Source organism: Salvelinus namaycush, chromosome 16 (genome assembly GCF_016432855.1).
Source record: "Salvelinus namaycush isolate Seneca chromosome 16, SaNama_1.0, whole genome shotgun sequence".
In the NCBI taxonomy this organism is placed as follows: Eukaryota; Metazoa; Chordata; class Actinopteri; order Salmoniformes; family Salmonidae; genus Salvelinus; species Salvelinus namaycush.
The window spans coordinates 30,160,361-30,180,512 of NC_052322.1; the positions used below are offsets into that span (position 1 = coordinate 30,160,361).

At 41.9% G+C, this 20,152-nt stretch overlaps 1 protein-coding gene across 1 annotated transcript in view; it reads right to left on the minus strand.

The window, feature by feature from the left end:
• Positions 1-20,152, minus strand: part of LOC120061300 (adenylate cyclase type 6-like) — a 55,726-nt gene that overhangs the window by 22,787 nt on the left and 12,787 nt on the right. The window lies entirely within an intron of this gene.

Genomic DNA, 20,152 nt, shown 5'->3' on the forward strand with positions numbered 1-20,152 from the left:
AGCTCTCTCTCTGCCCCTCTGAAATGAGAGCTGTATGGACATATATATAGAGAGAGGGAGGCCCCGCCTATTACAGTTCTTTAAACCTGCATGCCTTCTGTTTACTACTGTCTATGGGTGCTGACTGACTAACTACTGTTTTACTACCCCTTTCTCTCACAAACTCTCAGCATCATCATTCAGAATTTGAGCCATCAAACAGGTCTGTTTAAATTAGATCCACACAGACAGGATTCTAGAATAATAACACCCAAACAAAACCCCAGCCAAACCATTATCAGAGAGAGGCCATCGGGTTATAGGATGACAGACAACTTTTTATTTAAAAAAAATGTTTTGGCCCATCCTCCACCACGTACAGTACCAGTCAAAAGTTTGGACATGTCACGTTCCTGACCTGTTTTCTGTTGTTTTTGTATGTGTTTAGTTGGTCAGGGCGTGAGTTGGGGTGGGCATTCTATGTTATGTGTTTCTATGTTGGGTTTAATGTGTTGCCTGATATGGTTCTCAATTAGAGGCAGGTGTTTGACGTTTCCTCTGATTGAGAACCATATTAAGGTAGGCTGTTCTCACTGTTTGTTTGTGGGTGATTGTTCCTGTGTCTGTGTATGTCGCACCACACGGGACTGTTTCGTTTGTGTTCGTGTATGTGTTCGTTCCTGTTCGTGCGTTATGTTATCTCGTTCAGGTTTGTTCACATCGTTTCTTGTTTTGTAGCTTATTCAAGTGTATTTCGTGTCAGTGTTCGTCTTGTCAATTTAATTAAATCATTATGTATTCATCACCCGCTGCGCCTTGGTCCGCTCATTCACCACAAGACGACCGTTACAGGACACACCTACTCATTCAACGGTTTTTCTTAATTTTAACTTTTTTCTACATTGTAGAATAATAGTGAAGACATCAAAACTATGAAATAACACATATGGAATCATGTAGTAACCAATTTTTTTTTTAAACAAATCATAATATATTTTATATTTGAAATTCTTCAAAGTAGCCACCCTTTGCCTTGATAATTGCTTTGCACACTCTTGGCATTCCCTCAACAAGCTTCATGAGGTAGTCTCCTGGAATGCATTTCAATTAACAGGTGTGCCTTGTTAAAAGTACATTTGTGGAATTTCTTTCCTTAATGCGTTTGAGCCAATCAGTTGTGTTGTGACAAGGTAGGGGTGGTACACAGAAGATAGCCCTATTTGGTAAAATACCAAGTCCATATTATGGCAAGAACAGCTCAAATAAGCAAAGAGAAACGACATGGTCAGTCAATCTGGAAAATTTCAAAAACTGTGAAAGTTTCTTCAAGTGCAGTCACAAAAACCATCAAGTGCTATGATGAAGCTTGCTTCCATGAGGACCGCCACAGGAAAAGAAGTATAGTATAAGTATAAGTTCATTAGAGTTAACTGCACCTCAGATTGCACCTCGAATAAATGCTTCATAGCGTTACAAAATAACAGACACATCTCAACATCAACTGTTCAGAGGAGACAGCATGAATCAGGCCTTCAGGGTCGAATTGCTGCAAAGAAACCACTACTAAAGAACACCAATAATAAGAAGAGACTTGCTTGGGCCAAGAAACACGAGCAATGGACATTAGACCGGTGGAAATCTGTCCTTTGGTTCCAACCGCCGTGTCTTTGTGAGACACAGAGTAGGTGAATGGATGATCTCCGCAAGTGTGGTTCCCGCCGTGAAGCATGTAGGAGGAGGTGTGATGATGTGGGAGTGCTTTGCTGGTGACACTGTCGGTGATTTATTTAGAATTCAAGGCACACTTAACCAGCATGGCTACCACAGCATTCTGCAGCGATACGCCATCCCATCTGGTTTGTGCTTAGTGGGACTATCATTTGTTTTTCAACAGGACAATGGCCCAAACACACCTCCAGGCTGTGTAAGGGCTATTTGACCAAGGAGAGTGATGGAGTGCTGCATCAGATGACCTGGCCTCCACAATCACCCAACCTCAAACCCAATTGAGATGGTTTGGGATGAGTTGGACCGCAGAGTGAAGGAAAAGCAGCCAACAAGTGCTCAGTATATGTGGGAACTCCTTCAAGACTGTTGGAAAAGCATTCCTCATGACGCTGGTTGAGAGAATGCCAAGAGTGTGCAAAGCTGTCATCAAGGCAAAGGGTGGCTACTTTGAAGAATCTAAGATATAAAATAACACCTTTTTGGTTACAACATGATTCCATATGTGTTATTTCATAGTTTTGATGTCTTCACTATTATTCTACAATGTAAACATTTTTTTAAATAAAGAAAAACCCTTGAATGAGTAGGTGTGTCCAAACTTCTCACTGGTACTGTATACATTTTATTCTATTTTTTTTACACACATGTTACATAGATGTTACTTTTATACACAGTAATTACATAAAAATATATATAGTTTTTGATTATACACATTACATTTTGGATACATAGTAGTCAGACATCTTTATAGTGTTTTCAGGAATAACTATTACCGATCATGAGATTTTTAATCCTACCCCTCTGCTACTCTCTGCCCATCCCACCTACACTACATGGCCAAAAGTATGTGGACATCTCTTCAAGTTAGTCGATTCGGCTATTTCAGCCAAACCCGTTGCTGCCAGGTGTAAATAAATCGAGCACACAGCCATGCAATCTCCACAGACAAACATTGGCAGTAGAATGGCCCGTACTGAAGAGCTCAGTGACTTTCAACGTGGCACCGTCATAGAATGCCACCTTTCCAACAAGTCAGTTCGTCAAATTTCTGCCATGCTAGAACTGCCCTGGTCAACTGTAAGTGCTGTTATTGTGAAGTCGAAACGTTTAGGAGCAGCAATGGCTCAGCCGCGAAGTGGTAGGCCACACAAGCTCACAGGACGGGACTGCCGAGTGCTGAAGCGCCTAGTGCATAAAAATTGTCTGTCCTCGGTTGGAACACTCACTACCAAGTTCCAAACTGCCTCTGGAAGCAACGTCAGCATAAGAACTTTTCATCGGGAGCTTCATGAAATGGGTTTCCATGGCCGAGCAGCCACACACAAGCCTAAGATCACCAGTCTCATATTATCCACAGATTGTAAGTTAAAGATTCATATTTTTCCTATAGTATTATTATATAGTTTATTGATTGACTATGGCTTTCCAAATCACCCAACACTGCTATTTGTAGGGTCAATTTTAAATGAATGTTGTGATTTTCCGTCCATTCCTGAACCTGTGACCACATGGGGACAATATAGAATAAATGATCTAATGATTCTGTTTCTTTGCAGCAAAATCTGCAGAGCTGAGATTGTTGTATGCCCCATACAGTATATACTATATAACATAATAATTTAAATGGAAAACTCAATGCTGAATCAAGCGTTGTTTTGTGTATCAGTTCATAAAACATATGCCATGGAATCAGTACATCAAAAATCTTCCAGAGCTATTTTGCAACCTGTATGAGGCAGCTGTCAAAGTGTTAGTCCTCATATGAAAGTAGTGTATTTTTTCAGCCAATTTTGTTTTTTAATATAAGCTCCCTACCTTCTCCCCCTTCCATTTGCGACCTCCATGCGGTAATGCTGCAATGAGTTGGTTATAACTTTGGATTGAACAAACATTCCCATATATTTTCGATAGCTGCATGTGTGACATAACTCCACCATTCCCATTCATAAAATCATTAGCGAAACCTGAAAAAGGTTTGATTTTCAACTAACCATAAATGAGAAGTTGTAATCTGTATAAAGGCAACAAAGGATGAACAATGGATGAGCCTTTCTTAGTAATCTTAGTATAACTTATGTATTAGTGAAGATTTTAATGAGACATTTAATGCTTTATTATTTAATACGTTCAGTTCCCCAAACTCATAATCATTATATAAATAGGAATGTTTAATATTGTCTGGCTTAGTGTTCCAAATAAAGTGCAATATTTTTTGCTCGTATGACAACAACAGTTGTCTGGAGTAGGCAGCGTCATAAGTAAATTGAGCAAACTGTAATATGAGTAAAGAGTCAAGCGTTTTAACAGCCTCCTCTTCCCTCCCCCACACTAGGCCTGAAAACACAGTGAGCTTTTACAATGCCCCAGAAGAATCCAAAGCATGCAGCATCAAATCAAAATCAAATCAAATCCAATTTTATTTGTCACATGCGCCGAATACAACAGGTGTCGACCTTACCATGAAATGCTTACTTACAAGCCATTAACCAACAATGCAGTTCAAGAAATTGAGTTAAGAAAATATTTACTAAATAAAATAAAATAAAAAGTAATACAATAAAATAACAATTAGGAGGCTATTTACAGGGGGTACAGTGGCAAGAAAAAGTATGTGAACCCTTTGGAATTTGTCGTGGAAAATTGCAAGATGATGTTATCATGCTTGTAAGATGATGTTATAATACTTGTATTACATTATAATAGTTGTTACATTCGACAGAATAGAGTATTGTGTGTGTGTGTTCCACTGAGGATGGGCCTCTATGAGATAGCACTGACAGAGGAGATTTATGATGTCTTTGGGTGATAAAACCTAAAGAGCATTCCAGATAAACATGAGGTAATGGTTCTGTGCTATGAAGTACCAGGAACGAGATTACCAGGAACCTCGTCTGAGGGAACAAACTGAACGATAATTTATAGCGAATGTTATCTGGTTAAGGGATACTCCTTTCTCAAGTAAAAGTCCCTTTGTGAACTGTTCCTAAGATCTGTGGTTCATCATGTAAGTTGAGAGGGGTGTATCTTGGCTATAAAAGATCTTTGTACTTTTCTGGTGGCACTCTCAATGGTTCATTATAGATAGTGAATTGTTGAAAGTCAAATGCTATTGCAAAGCTTAATTATTATTAAAGATGTAGTTTAAGTATAACTCTGACTGGTGTGTGAAGTTTGTCTCTCTCACGCACTGTATTTGGTAATACAGAAAAATGCCACCACAAATTACCTGGATTTCTGCATAAATTAGTCAGAAAATTTGATCTGATCTTCATCTTCGTCACAACAATAGACGAACACATTGTACTTAAACTAATAACACACAATTATTGTATTTTTCTTGTCTATATTGAATACATGATTTAAACATTCCCAGTGTAGGTTGGAAAAAGTATGTGAACCCCTTTCCAAAAGCTAATATTGGAGTCAGGAGTCAGCTAACCTGGAGTCCAATCAATGAGACAAGATTGGAGATGTTCGTTAGAGCTGCCTTGCCCTGTAAAAAACACTCACAAAATGTGAGTTTGCTATTCACAAGAAGCATTGCCTGATGTGAACCATGCCTCGAACAAAAGAGATCTCAGAAGACCTAAGATTAAGAATCGTTGACTTGCATTAAGATTGAAAGGGTTACAAAAGTATCTCTAAAAGCCTTGATGTTCATCAGTCCACAGTAAGAGAAATTGTCTATAAATGGAGAAAGTTCAGCACTGTTGCTACTCTCCATAGGAGTGGCCGTCCTGCATAGATGACTACAAGAACACAGTGCAGAATGCTCAATCAGTTTAAGAAGAATCCTAGAGTGTCAGCTAAAGACTTACAGAAATCTCTGAAATATGCTAACATCTCTGTTGACGAGTCTACGATACGTTAAACACTAAACAAGAATGGTGTTCATGGGAGGACACCACGGAAGAAGCCACTGCTGTCCAAAAAAACATTGCTGCACGTCTGAAGTTTGCAAAAGAGCACCTGGATGTTCCACAGCTCTTTTGGCAAAATATTCCGTGGAAAGATTAAACTAAAGTTGAGTTATTTGGAAGGAACACACAACATTATGTGTGGAGAAAAAAAGGCACAGCACACCAACATCAAAATCTCATCCCAACTGTAAAGTATGGTGGAGGGAGCATAATTATTTGGGGCTGCTTTGCTGCCTCAGGGCCTGGACAGCTTGCTATCATCGACGGAAAAATGAATTCCTAAGTTTATCAAGAAAAAATATAAATACACCTTCTGGAGTGGCCCAGTCAGAGTCCTGACCTCAACCCGATTGAAAATGCTGTGGCATGACCTCGAGAGCGGTTCACACCAGACACCTTAAGAATATTGTTGAACTGAAACAGTTTTGTAAAGATGAATGGTCCAAAATTCCTCCCGATCGTTGTGCAGGTCTGATCCGGAACTACAGAAAACATTTGGTTGAGTGTATTGCTGCCAAAAGGAGGGTCAACCAGTTATTAAATGCAAGGGTTCACATACTTTCCCCACCCTACACTATGAATGTGTACATGGTGTGTTTAATAAAGACATGAAAACGTATAATTGTTTGTGTGCTATTAGTTTAAGCAGACCGTGTTTGTCTATTGTTGTGTTAGATGAAGATCAGTGTCACGCGCAAACAAAACAGAGGTTTTTGGATATAAAGAGACTTTATCGAACAAAAGGAACATTTATTGAGTAAATGAATGTCTTCTGAGTGCACCCATATGAAGATCATCAAAGGTAAGGGATTAATTTTATCTCTATTTCTGACGTGTGTAACTCTTCTACTTGGCTGGTTACTGTTTGTAATGATTTGTCTGCTGGTCTATGTTCTCAAATAATCGTACGGTATGCTTTCGCCGTAAAGCATTTTTTAAATCTGACACCGTGGTTGGATTCACAAGAAGTTAATCTTTAAACCTATGTAAAATATGTTTTGTTTTCTGAATTTTTATAATGAGTATTTCTGTATTTGAATTTGGCGCCCTGCAGTTTCACTGGCTGTTGAAGAGGTGGGACGCTAACGTCTCACGTACCCTAGAGAGGTTTTAAGGAGCCTTTTGAACCTAGATTTGGTGCTCCGGTACCTTGCCGTGCGGTAGCAGGGAGAAAATTGTGTCACTGTTGTGTCATCAGCAAACTTAATGATGGTGTTGAAGTCGTGCTTGGCGATGCAGTCATGGGTGAACAGGGAGTACAGTAGGGAACTAAACACACGCCCCTGAGGGCCCCCCGTGTTGTGGATCAGCGTGGCAGATGTGTTGTTGCCTACCCTTACCACCTAAGTGCGGCCCATCAGGAAGTGTTCCTTTTGTCCAGGTGGGAAAGGGCAGTGTGGGGTGCGATTGAGATTGCATCATCTGTGGATATGTTGGGGCGGTATTCGAATTGGAGTGGGTCTAGGTTTTCTGGGATGATGGTGTTGATGTGAGCCATGACCAGGCTTTCAAAGCACTTCATGACTACCGACGTGAGTGCTACAGGGCGGTAGTCATTTAGGCAGATTACCTTCGCTTTCTTGGGCACAGGGACTATGGTGGTCTGTTTGAAACATGTAGGTATTGTAACGGCAGCCTTCCTCCTCTTCAAGAGAAGAGAAGGTGTAGCAGGGATCGGACCAACACGCAGCGTAGCCAGTGCTCAACATGTTTAATTAACAATAACGTGAACACTTACAACAATACAAAATAACAAAATGTGGCAAACCGATACAGCCCTATCTGGTGCAGAGAAAACACAAAGACAGGAAACAACCACCCACAAACCCCAACACAAAACAAGCCACCTATATATGATTCCCAATCAGAGACAACACAAAACACCTGCCTCTGATTGAGAACCATATTAGGCCAAACATAGAAACAGACAAACTAGACACACAACATAGAATGCCCACCCAGCTCACGTCCTGACCAACACTAAAACAAGCAAAACACACAAGAACTATGGTCAGAACGTGACAGGTATTACAGACTCGGTCAGGGAGAGGTTGAAAATGTCAGTGAAGACACTTGCCAGTTGGTCCGCGCATACTCTGAGTACACATCCTGGTAATCCATCTGGCCCCGCGACCTTGTGAATGTTGACCTGTTTAAAAATCTTGCTCATATTGGCTACAGAGAGCGCAATCACACAGTCGTCTGGAACAGCTGGTGCTCTCATACATGCTTCAGTGTTGCTTGCCTCGAAGCGAGCATAGAAGTGATTTAGCTCGTCTGGTGGCTCGTGTTTCTTGGCAGCTCTGGGTAGTTTCCCTTTGTGGTTTGTAATAGTTTGCAAGTCCTGCCACATCTGACGAGCATCAGAGCCGGTGTAGTAGGATTCAATCTTAGTCCTGTATTGACGCTTTGCCTGTTTGATGGTTCATCTGAGGACATAGCGGAATTTCTTATAAGCGTTTGGATTAGTGTCCCGCTCCTTGAAAGCATCAGCTCTAGCCTTTAGCAAGGTGCGGATGTTGCCTGTAATCCATGGCTTCTGGTTGGGATATGTAAGTACGGTCACTGTGGGGACGACGTCGTCGATACACTTATTGATGAAGCCAGTGACTGAGGTGGTGTATTCCTCAATGCCATTTGATGAATCCTGGAACATATTTCAGTCTGTGCTAGCAAAACAGTCTTGTAACGTAGCATCCAAGTCATCTGACCGTATTGAGCGAGTGACTGGTACTTCCTGCTTTAGTTTTAGCTTGTAAGCAGGTATCAGGAAGATAGAATTATGGTCATATTTGCCAAATGGAGGGCGAGGGAGAGATGTGTATGCGTCTCTGTGTGTGGAGTAAAGGTGGTCTAAGAGTTTTTTCCCTCTGGTTGCACATGTGACATGCTGGTAGAAATTATGTAAAATGGATTTAAGTTTGCCTGCATTAAAGTCCCTGGCCACTAGAAGCGCTGCTTCTGGATGAGCATTTTCTTGTTTGTTTATGGCCTTATACAGCTGGTTGAGTGCAGTCTTAGTGCCAGCATCAGTTTGTGGTGGTAAATAGACGACTACGAAAAATATCTCAGGCTAGCAATACCTTGAGACTTTCTTAATATTAGACATTGCGCACTGGCTGTTATTTGCAAATAGACACACACCCCTCGTCTTACCAGATGTAGCTGTTCTGTCCTGCCAATGCATGGAAAACCCAGCCAACTGTATATTGTCCGTGTCGTCGTTCAGCCACGACTCTGTGAAACATTAGATATTACAGTTTCTAATATCCCGTTGGTAGGATAGTCTCAAACGGAGATCATCCAGTTTATTCTCCAGTGATTACACGTTGGCCAATAGAACGGATGTTAGAGGCGGGTTCCCCACTCGCTGACAAATTCTCACATGGCACCCCGATCTCCGCCCCTGTATTTCCTTATTTTCTTCACGCGAAGGACGGGGATTTGGGCCTGGTTTCGGAGAAGCAGTATATCCTTCGCGTCGGACTCATTAAAGAAAACAACTTCGTCCCGTTCGAGGTGAGTAATCGCTGTTATGATATCCAGAATCTCTTTTCGGTCATAAGAGACGGTAGCAGCAACATTATGTATAAAATAAGTTACAAACAATGTGAAAAAACACACAAAATAGCACAGATGGTGAGGAGCCCGTAAAACGGCAGCCATCCCCTCCGACGTCACAGACCCCTCAGCTAGATGACCACAGATAAGCTTCTCTGAACCAGACAGACAATGGCAAAAAAAACACCCTGTGTGTCCTTCTCCCTCCCACATATTGCCCCCAATCTCCACTCAAGTGCCTTCTCTCCCATCCATAGTCCATTCTACATTTGGACTGTGCCATATCCACACCAGAGGGGAGAACAAAGGCCTCTACGCAGCCCAACAGCTCAGCGCTATCTCAGCAACAGAGCACAGCTTGTATACAGCACAATGTACTATCCCTATGGTCATGCCTGTGGATGGCAGCGGAATCTAGCCGCCATTTTGTAATTCGTGTTAGAGATCAAAGCTGAGTCCTAAAACAACGGTCAGGCTATATACACACACACACACACACACACGCACGCACGCACGCGCGCAGAACACAACCCCTGGTTTTGGTTCACGGTCAGTGCTATACACTACCCTAAAACCTAACCCTAACCTTAACAATAACCATCACCCTTGCCTAACCCTAACCTTAACCCTTACCTTAACCATTTTAAATTGCAACTTCAATGGGGTAGGGATGTCATAAGGACAGTGGATAGCACGGACCTTAGAACAACCCAACCACTAACATAAACCATTACCTTGACCTTAACCCCAACTCCTAATTCTGCTGTCCGGATGTAAAAAACATTGTCACAATACTAAGAGGTCCCCCAACATGAATGGTACAGGCTCAGAATCATGGTACAGGCTCATCAGAATCATGGTACAGGCTCAGAATCATTGTACAGGCTCATCAAAATCATGGTACAGGCTCCAAATCATTGTACAGGCTCCTCATATCCATGGTACAGGCTCAGAATCATGGTACAGGCTCAAAATCATGGTACAGGCTCCTCAGAATCATTGTACAGGCTCATCAGAATCATGGTACAGGCTCAGAATTATTGTACAGGCTCATCAGAATCATGGTACAGGCTCAGAATCATTGTACAGGCTCCTCAGAATCATGGTACAGGCTCATAATCATGGTACAAGCTCCTCAGAATCATGGTAAAGGCTCAGAATCATTGTACAGGCTCATGAAAATCATGGTACAGGCTCATCAGAATCATTGTACAGGTTCCTCAGAATCATGGTACAGGCTCCTCGGAATCATGGTACAGGCTCATAATCATGGTACAGGCTCCTCAGAATCATGGTAAAGGCTCAGAATCATTGTACAGGCTCATGAAAATCATGGTAGAGGCTCAGAATCATTGTACAGGCTCATCAGAATCATGGTACAGGCTCAGAATCATTGTACAGGCTCATCAGAATCATGGTACAGGCTCAGAATCATGGTACAGGCTCAGAATCGTTGTACAGGCTCCTCTGAATCATGGTACAGGCTCAGGATCATGGTACAGGCTCAGAATCATGGTACAGGTTTAGAATCATGGTACAGGCTCAGAGTCATGGTACAGGTTTAGAATCATGGTACAGACTCAGAATCATGGTACAGGCTCAGAATCGTTGTACAGGCTCCTCTGAATCATGGTACAGGCTCAGAATCATGGTACAGGCTCAGAATCATGGTACAGGTTTAGAATCATGGTACAGGCTCAGAGTCATGGTACAGGTTTAGAATCATGGTACAGGCTCAGAATACGCGTATCCTTTTACACAATCTGATCGATAGGGGAGAAAAAGTATAGATCTGCTTAAAAATGTGCTAAACTGCAACAGCAACTCAACTGTATAAACCAACACAGCCTACTGGGTCTTGACTACGTGAGTCGTAGTTGTTTCCGTGGCAACTGCTGGACTGAACTGAACACAAACACTGAGACATGATTGCTTAGCAGTGGTGCTGCTTTTTTTTGTTATAGTCATTCTCAGAAGTGATGGTAAAATGATGATTCCTTTCTTATGTTGCTCATTGGTTCTTGCTTCTCTAGGGGGACTGTTGCAAAGATCCTAGAAAACGTTGCTGCTTCACAAGAAACAAAACAACAATGTTCATGAACAGCAAATACTGAATATCAAATTTGTGAACTGTATCAAGTGTGAACATGCAGACTGCAGAGACATTAGGCGTATTCTCACCTGCGAAAACCCTGTATGTCTGCGTTCACGTACACTGCATTCGAAGAGAATTCAGATCACGTGTGACAAAGCAAAAAACTTTTTTTTTGAAAATATCACATTTACATACAGTTGAAGTCAGAAGTTTACATACACCTTAGCCAAATACATTTAAACTCCGTTTTTCACAATTCCTGACATTTAATCCCAGTAAAAATTCCCTGTCTTAGGTCAGTTAAGATCACCACTTTATTTTAAGAATGTGAAATGTCAGAATAATTGTCACGATCGTCTTGCGGTGAGAGAGAGGACCAAAACGCAGCGTGTGAAAAATACATTCTCTTTTATTAGAGAAGAGTGAAAACACGAAACGAACACTTATAACAAAACTAAACAAAACAACAAACGACCGTGAAGCTACAAACGTAAGTGCAAATACAAAAGCTACAAACGTTCTACATAGACAATTACCCACAAACGCATAATGCCTATGGCTGCCTTAAATATGGCTCCCAATCAGAGACAAATGAAAGACAGCTGTCTCTGATTGAGAACCACTCAGGCAACCATAGACATACCTAGACACATTCACTAAACACAACCCTATACACTAAACCCAACACCCCCTTTACCATATAACCACCCAAGACGAGACAAAACACAAACATTCCCCATGTCACACCCTGACCTAACTAAAATAATAAAGAAAACAAAGAATACTAAGGCCAGGGCGTGACAATAATAGTAGAGACAATGATTTATTTCAGCTTTTATTTCTTTCATCACATTCCCAGTGGGTAAGAAGTTTACATACACTCAATTAGTATTTGGTAGCATTGCCTTTAAATTGTTTAACTTGGGTCAAACGTTTTGGGTAGCCTTCCACAGGCTTCCCACAATAAGTTGGGTGAATTTTGGCTCATTCCTCCTGACAGAGCTGGTGTAACTCAGTCAGGTTTGTAGGCTTCCTTGCTCGCACACGCTTTTTCAGTTCTGCCCACAAATGTTCTATAGGATTGAGGTCAGGGCTTTGTGATGGCCACTCCAATACCTTCACTTTGTTGTCCTTAAGCCATTTTGCCACAACTTTGGAAGTATGCTTGGGGTCATTGTCCATTTGGAAGACCCATTTGCAACCAAGCTTTAACTTCCTGACTGATGTCTTGAGATGTTGCTTCAAAATATCCACATAGCACCCCCACAACATGATGCTGCCACCCCCGTGCTTCACAGTTGGGATGGTGTTCTTCGGCTTGCAAGTCTCCCCCTTTTTCCTCCAAACATAATGATGGTCATTATGGCCAAACAGTTCTATTTTTGTTTCATCAGACCAGAGGACATTTCTCCAAAAAGTACAATCTTTGTCCCCATGTGCAGTTTGGAGCAGTGGCTTCTTCCTTGCTGAGCAGCCTTTCAGGTTATGTCGATATAAGACTCGTTTTACTGTGGATATAGATACTTTTGTACCTGTTTCCTCCAGCATCTTCACAAGGTCCTTTGCTGTTGTTCTGGGATTGATTTGCACTTTTTGCACCAAAGTACGTTCATCTCTAGGAGACAGAACGCGTCTCATTCCTGAGCGGTATGACGGCTGCGTGGTCCCATAGTGTTTATACTTGCGTACTATTGTTTGTACAGATGAGCGTGGTACCTTCAGGCATTTGGAAATTGCTCCCAAGGATGAACCAGACTTGTGGAGGTCTACAATTATTTTCTGAGGTATTGGCTGATTTATTTAGATTTTCCCATGATGTCAAGCAAAGAGGCACTGAGTTTGAAGGTAGGCCTTGAAATACATCCACAGGTACACCTCCAATTGACTCAAATTATGTCAATTAGCCTATCAGAAGATTCTAAAGCCAGGACATAATTTTCTGGAATTTTCCAAGCTGTTTAAAGGCACAGTCAAATTAGTGTATGTAAACTTCTGACCCACTGGAATTGTGATACAGTGATTTATAAGTGAAATAATCTGTCTGTAAACAATTGTTGGAAAAATGACTTGTGTCATGCACAAAGTAGATGTTCTAACCGACTTGCCAAAACTATAGTTTGTTAACAAGAAATTTGTGGAGTGGTTGAAAAACGAGTTTTAATGACTCTAACCTAAGTGTATGTAAACTTCCGACTTCAACTGTAAGTATTAAAACCCTTTACTCAGTACTTTGTTGAACCACCTTTGGCAACGATTACAGCCTTGAGTCTTCTTGGGTATGACGCTATAAACTTAGCACACCTGTATTTGGGCAATTTCTCCCATTCTTCTCTGCAGATCATCTCAAGCTCTGTCAGGATGGATGGGGAGCGTCGCTGCACAGCTATTTTAAGGTCTCTCCAGAGATGTTCGATCGGGTTCAAGTCCAGGCTCTGGCTGGGCCAATCATGGACATTCAGAGACTTGTCCCGAAGCCACTCCGGCGTTGTCTTGGCTGTGTGCGTAGGGTCGTTGTCCTGTTGGAAGGTGAACCTTCGCCCCACTCTGAGGTCCTGAAGGTGCCTTATGGCAAACTTAAAGCGGGCTGTCATGTGCCTTTTACTGAGGAGTGACTACAGTCTGGCCACTCTACTATAAAGGGCTGATTGGTAGAGTGCTGCAGAGATGGTTGTCCTTCTGGAATGTTCTCCCATCTCCACAGAGGAACACAATAGATCTGTCACAGAGTGACCATCTGGTTCTTGATAACCTCCCTGACCAAGGCCCTTCTCCCTCAATTGCTCAGTTTGGCCTGGCGGCCAGCTCTAGGAAGTGTCTTGATGGTTCCAAACTTCTTCCATTGAAGAATGATGGAGACTACTGTGTTCTTGGGAACCTTCAATGCTGCAGACATTTTTTTATACCCTTCCCCAGATCTGCACCTGAGCTCAATTTCAAGTCTCATAGCAAAGGTTCTTAATACCTATGTAAATAAGGTATTTCTGTTTGTAGTTTGTAAAAATTAGCATTTTTCTAAAAACCAAATTTGGAAAAAGTCAAAAATTCACTTTCCGAATGCACTGTATAGGTCAGTGTGTAATATCTCTTGTAGAATCCCCAAACACCCCTCAAAATTATTAACAACTGTCAGCTCAGATTCCTGTCCAGCCAAAATAAGGAATTAAAGAAGGATTTTTTTAACCATGTCATGAGAAGGAGACAAACAGGCCATTGAAACGTATTGACTATCCCCTGACTCAGAGTCCCACAGCATGGCTCAATGTTCTGTCTGTCCGTTTGTCTGTCCGTCTAATGGGCTTTCAGGAACTCTGTGGTGGTTGGGGATCAAAGGGGATCAAAGATCTATCCCACAAATGCATTAGGTTGGGTGTCATGAAGTACCACGAAAAAAATTACCAGCGTGTTTGACTTTGTGTGTGTGTGTGTGTGTGTGTGTGTGTGTGTGTGTGTGTGTGTGTGTGTGTGTGTGTGTGTGTGTGTGTGTGTGTGTGTGTGTGTGTGTGTGTGTGTGTGTGTGTGTGTGTGTGTGTGTGTGCATAAGCGCTAGTGAAGAAATCTATACAGTTACATATCGGTATATTATTTTTGACGATATATTGTATCGTATTGACAATATCGCAGTATTATGTTTGCGCTAGCTGGCTGTACCTGCACCAAAACTCCAGTATTTTTCCTTCATAGCTTGTTCTCCATCTTCTTTTTAAATTGGAAGCCTATTTTTCCAGCACTTTTATTTCCACGGCTGATCAAAACAACTTTCCTCATGCTCTCTCTTGTCACTCTACAGCAGACATATGGTGTAATATGTTCAGAACATTGAATCGCAATAAAACCACAGTATCGAATCGCAATACATATAGAATCGTGAGAATCATGAGAATCACAATACACATCTTTTTGGCACATAAGTATCATGATAATATCGTATCGTGAGGTCCCTGGAAATTCCCAGCCCTAATAAGTGTCACAGAAAAAATGACCAACGTTGTGTGTGTGTGTGTGTGTGTGTGTGCATATGAGTGTGTGGGTACGTGCCGGCCTGTCTGCTAGCGTGCGCATGTGTGTGCTTGTGCATGAGGGAGAGTGCGTGTTAGTGTGTGCAACATGGTACACACACATGGCTGTGAGTGTAAGTATGTGTATACAGATAGGGATAGGTTGAGTGGCTGCTATGATGCAGACTCTGATAAGACTGTTCCATGTGAAGCAACACAACGCTTAGCAGAAATGCTAAATACGCAGACCAACAAATAAGCTTGTACCACATAAGGGAACAAAAATGTCCTTAGTCATTTACAGTTCCATTTTGTGGTGTCTTCCTGTGTCGTCTTTGTCTCCACTGTTTCATTTGTCTGTGGTGGCCGGACACTGAGAAGATCCATGCCAACCTTTCCAATGTTTAGATCGGAATTACACAACTATTATGACAATTTTTCTGTGAGATTGTTACACACACACATATATATACAGACAGTCACACACACACAGAGAGGACAATGTGGTGACCTTCACGTTCCTAAAGAAGAACAAAGTACAGCATTTCTCACAAACCCTTTAATGGAGAGCCCTGAGCCAACAGAAACCAGGTTGTGTGTGTGTGTGTGTGTGTGTGTGTGTGTGTGTGTGTGTGTGCGTGCGTGCGTGCGTGCGTGCGTGCGTGCGTGCGTGCGTGCGTGCGTGCGTGTGTGCGTGCGTGTGTGTGTGCGTGCGTGCGTTTGTGTGGTTAATTGATTCCAGCTGGGGAAAGAGAAGACATTGATGATTACAAAGAGAGAGCGAGGGAAAGAGAGAGAGCATTTTCTAATTGAGTGAGGCTTTCTTCCAAAATGTTTAATTTGGTTGTTTACAATAAAAAACTGAGAGAGTAGGAAGAAGTTTAGGTCTGTTTCGCTGGCTATGACACAAAAATACTCAAACATGAAAAACTGCAGTTTTAGGCTACACTACACACACAATACACTATAATGGCTATCCAAGTGACACAATAAGTGGCATGTATTGAAATGTTATCCATAAGAAATATTTGGTTCTAAACGCAGGATCATTCTGGACAATTAGCCTTGAGGTTAGCAGCTATGATGCAGCTAAAGGTATTAGTCTGGCATAGTCTCTCCACCGAGCACATTTACCTGAACAACGGGTGTCTGATCTGGGTGTTAGATCTGCAATCCCCTTTGTTCTGCTAAAGGAAATACAAACAAACAAATGATAATGACGTGCATCTGAGGAGCCCTACAGTGTGAGCAGGATCTACAGTCTGTGAAGGGTTTGGCCTGGAGACTCCTTGAATTGCCCTTGACCTCCCAGCGAGCAGTGAAGCTATTCCAGGATTTTTCTAAAGCTTTGCAATTATTACAGTGTTTAAAGACTTTTAAGAGTTGCATTGGGATTGCAATTTCACACATGCATCATGCAAACACACATACAGTGTACACACATGTGCGCGCACACACAGCATCTACCCACCAAGGCCTTTCAGAGAACACAGCCTTCCATTATTGTAAATGGAAACAATATGTGTACAGTCCCCTTAACCCACACAGAAACACACACACACTCATATGCGCACACACACACACACACAGTCACATACACACACACACACACACATTAAAAAGGCTACAGCGCTAGTGAGTGAAGAAGAGGTCTTATTTCCACACAGACCATGACAGATTAAAGGCCCAAACACATCCTGGTTCTAAATTTGTAATCCAGCCCAGGGAGACATGCTCTCAGCAGGGGGTTTGGATCAGTGACAGGTGGAGAGAGGCCAGCGATACATACAAGTGACAGGCAGACAACATACCCTGCATCCTAATTACACCACAATGTCATTACACTGTATGTGTTCGTTCATCATTATCTGTGGCTAACGATGCCAACAGAAACCCAGGGAGGTTAATGAGTTATCGGAGAAAGGGGAAATACTTGCACACAATCGTAAAGAAGTGATGGATGGCACTTTATTACTGTACAGCCCTGTACACACATGGATGATCACAGGGAGGATCTCACCATCGCTCAGCTGTGCTCATTCAATTTTACCACAGCAAGGAAAACACTGTGTGCATTGAGGGATATGCATGATGTGGGGGTCATTGAGAACACCTTTACATTATGCACATGCCCAGTACTCACCATATCGCACCATAGAGTTGTTACACAGATGTTGGTAGGCTACCATATTCTTCAGCAGTGATCTTTCCTACAGTGGCTTGATGAATAACATCAAGCATTGGCTTGATCAATAATAGACACTAGTCTAGAATAATAGACACTAGTCTAGTCATGAGTGACAGTCCAGTATAGTTCTGTCTCAATGAATGAAAAACAACACGTTGTAAACTATCTCTTATCTCTCTTTCACAGAAACCAAATGGGTTCCCTTTTCCTCTTCCTAAGTAACGTCCTTTGGTAAACAACTCTGTTTTTTACAAAATATGTGTATAGAGTATATAGAGTGTATATTTACACTGTGTACAAAACATTAAGAACACCTTCCTAATATTTAGTGCCCCCCCCCCCCCCCCCCTCAATTCTTCGGGGCATGGACTCTACAAGGTGTCTAAAGTGTTCCACAGGGATGCTGGCCCATGTTGACTCCAATGCTTCCCACAGTTGTCAAGTTGGCTGGATGTCCTTTGGGTGGAGGACCATTCTTGATACACACGGGAAACTGTTGAGTGTGAAAAACCCAGCAGTGTTGCAATTCTTGACACAAACGATGTGCCTGGCACCTACCACCATACACCGTTCAAAGGCTTTTAAATCTTTTGTCTTGCCCATTGACCCTCTGAATAGCACACATACACAATCTACCCCTTCATCTACACTGATTGAAATTGATTTAACAAGTTACATCAATAAGGGATCATAGATTTCACCTGGTCAGTCTGTGTCATGGAAAGAGCAATGTTTTGTACACTCAGTGTATAAAGCCTGTAATTCTGACATAAAGTCATTTCATGCACAATTACCGTGTGAAAATGTGAACCTGGACCAAGGCTGAGCACTCTCTCAGTGGGCAGTTATCAAATCCTGTCCCTTCAATCAACATATAACGACTAATGTTCTACCATCAAGCCAAACATTCTCCTGTGTCGCCTTATTGTTTTTCCTGGAATGATCGCCACATTATTCCTATCCCATATTTCCTCCCAATGGTCATAAACTGTTACACAACGGTTACAGTAGTACAGAATGCACCTAGCCTCAGCCTCCATACAGAACCCCCCACCCTTGGAAAAAGTACAAAGTGTTTCTTGTGTGGGAGCACAGAGACCTGAGTGATACTGCTTTATATTATCATGGGCCATGGTATTCTCTTTCTGGCAAACACTCACACACACCTGCACGCGCCATGAGCATGTGCACATACACGAGTATTCATGTAAGCACGTGCAAACACATACACACACGCATGTACACACACAAACACTCACGCAGACACAAATACACACACAGCCGGCCGGTCGAGGCGGTTAATTTAGCCCACTGACCTTCAGCTAGCCCCTGGGTCTTTGGCATGACGCACAAACAACCTACAGTAGGCCACACACACATACACACACACGTACATACACAAACACACAGATACACACTCCCACACACACACACCTGCACCCACACACACACTCACTGCCTCAACACACTGACAAACACACTATTACAAAACATTCAGAAATATAGTGACAACACAGTGACAAACACTGTTCCATCCAGTGACCACAACGTCTTTACATTTTTCTGAATTAAAATAAAATCTTTAAAAAAAATAAAAAATCTTCTTCTTTCTGATCTACATGACCTACTCAAAGTGAACGGAAATTCAAGTAACACTTTCAAGTATTGTGGTAGCAGCATCTTGTTATTTGTATGCTTGTCAACAGCAGGAGCAAAGACTATGTAAAAAGTGAGAGGATAAACCTCCTCAGTCTTCTGAAAGCCTAACCCTGGGATAGAGTTTTATTTTACAGTGGGACAATAACACCAATTTGAAAGTCAAATACACCAGAATGACTTTCCAAGAGGTGTTGAGTGTTCCTGAATGGTCCAGTCTCAGTCATGACTTAAATCTGCTTGAAATCAGGGACAAGGTTTGAATATTGTTGTACAGCAATGATTACCAACCAAATGTACTGAGCTTGAGCAATTTTGACAAAAACAATGGATATATGTTGCCCGAAGAGTTGTGCAAGGTTGGTTAAACCTTATTCAAAAGTATTCACAGCTATAATGGTTTCCAAAGGTGCTTCCACCAAGTATTAACTCTGGTGTGTGAAGACAGACACACAATCAATACAACTTAATTTTTATGTATTTTTATTAATTCTGAACATTCTCTCTAATTTGTATTTTACTTTGAAAATGTGGAGTAGGTTGTGTAGATCGGTAGGAACTCCCTCAATTTAATATTTTTGGGGATTGAATTTTAAGGCATCAAAATGTGAAGACTGTGCTTGGGGTGTGTAGACTTTCCCTAGGGACTGCACATGCTGCCAAATCCACAAACATGCCCCTGAAAACAATGTCTTGTCAGACTTGAACCACATGGTTGGCTGCACTGATACAACAATAATATTGTAGCCCGTGCTGTAGGTCCAAGAGCAAGGCCCAGATACCACAAAGTCTCAGCTTGCAAAGACACACTCACTGCAGCCATAGAAACATTTAAACAAATGAATACAACACACTGCAGGCCAAGAAGCACATCTAACCCCAAAAAGTGGGCTAGTAAGCTACTGCCTATATGGGTCATCACCCAAATGTCTCGTCAACCGTGAGTGGAATGTAGGTCTACACTCAAGCCAAAGCAGAAAACTCAGTTAATTAACATAGCCGGACAACCAAAGGAATAGTGAAGGTCACA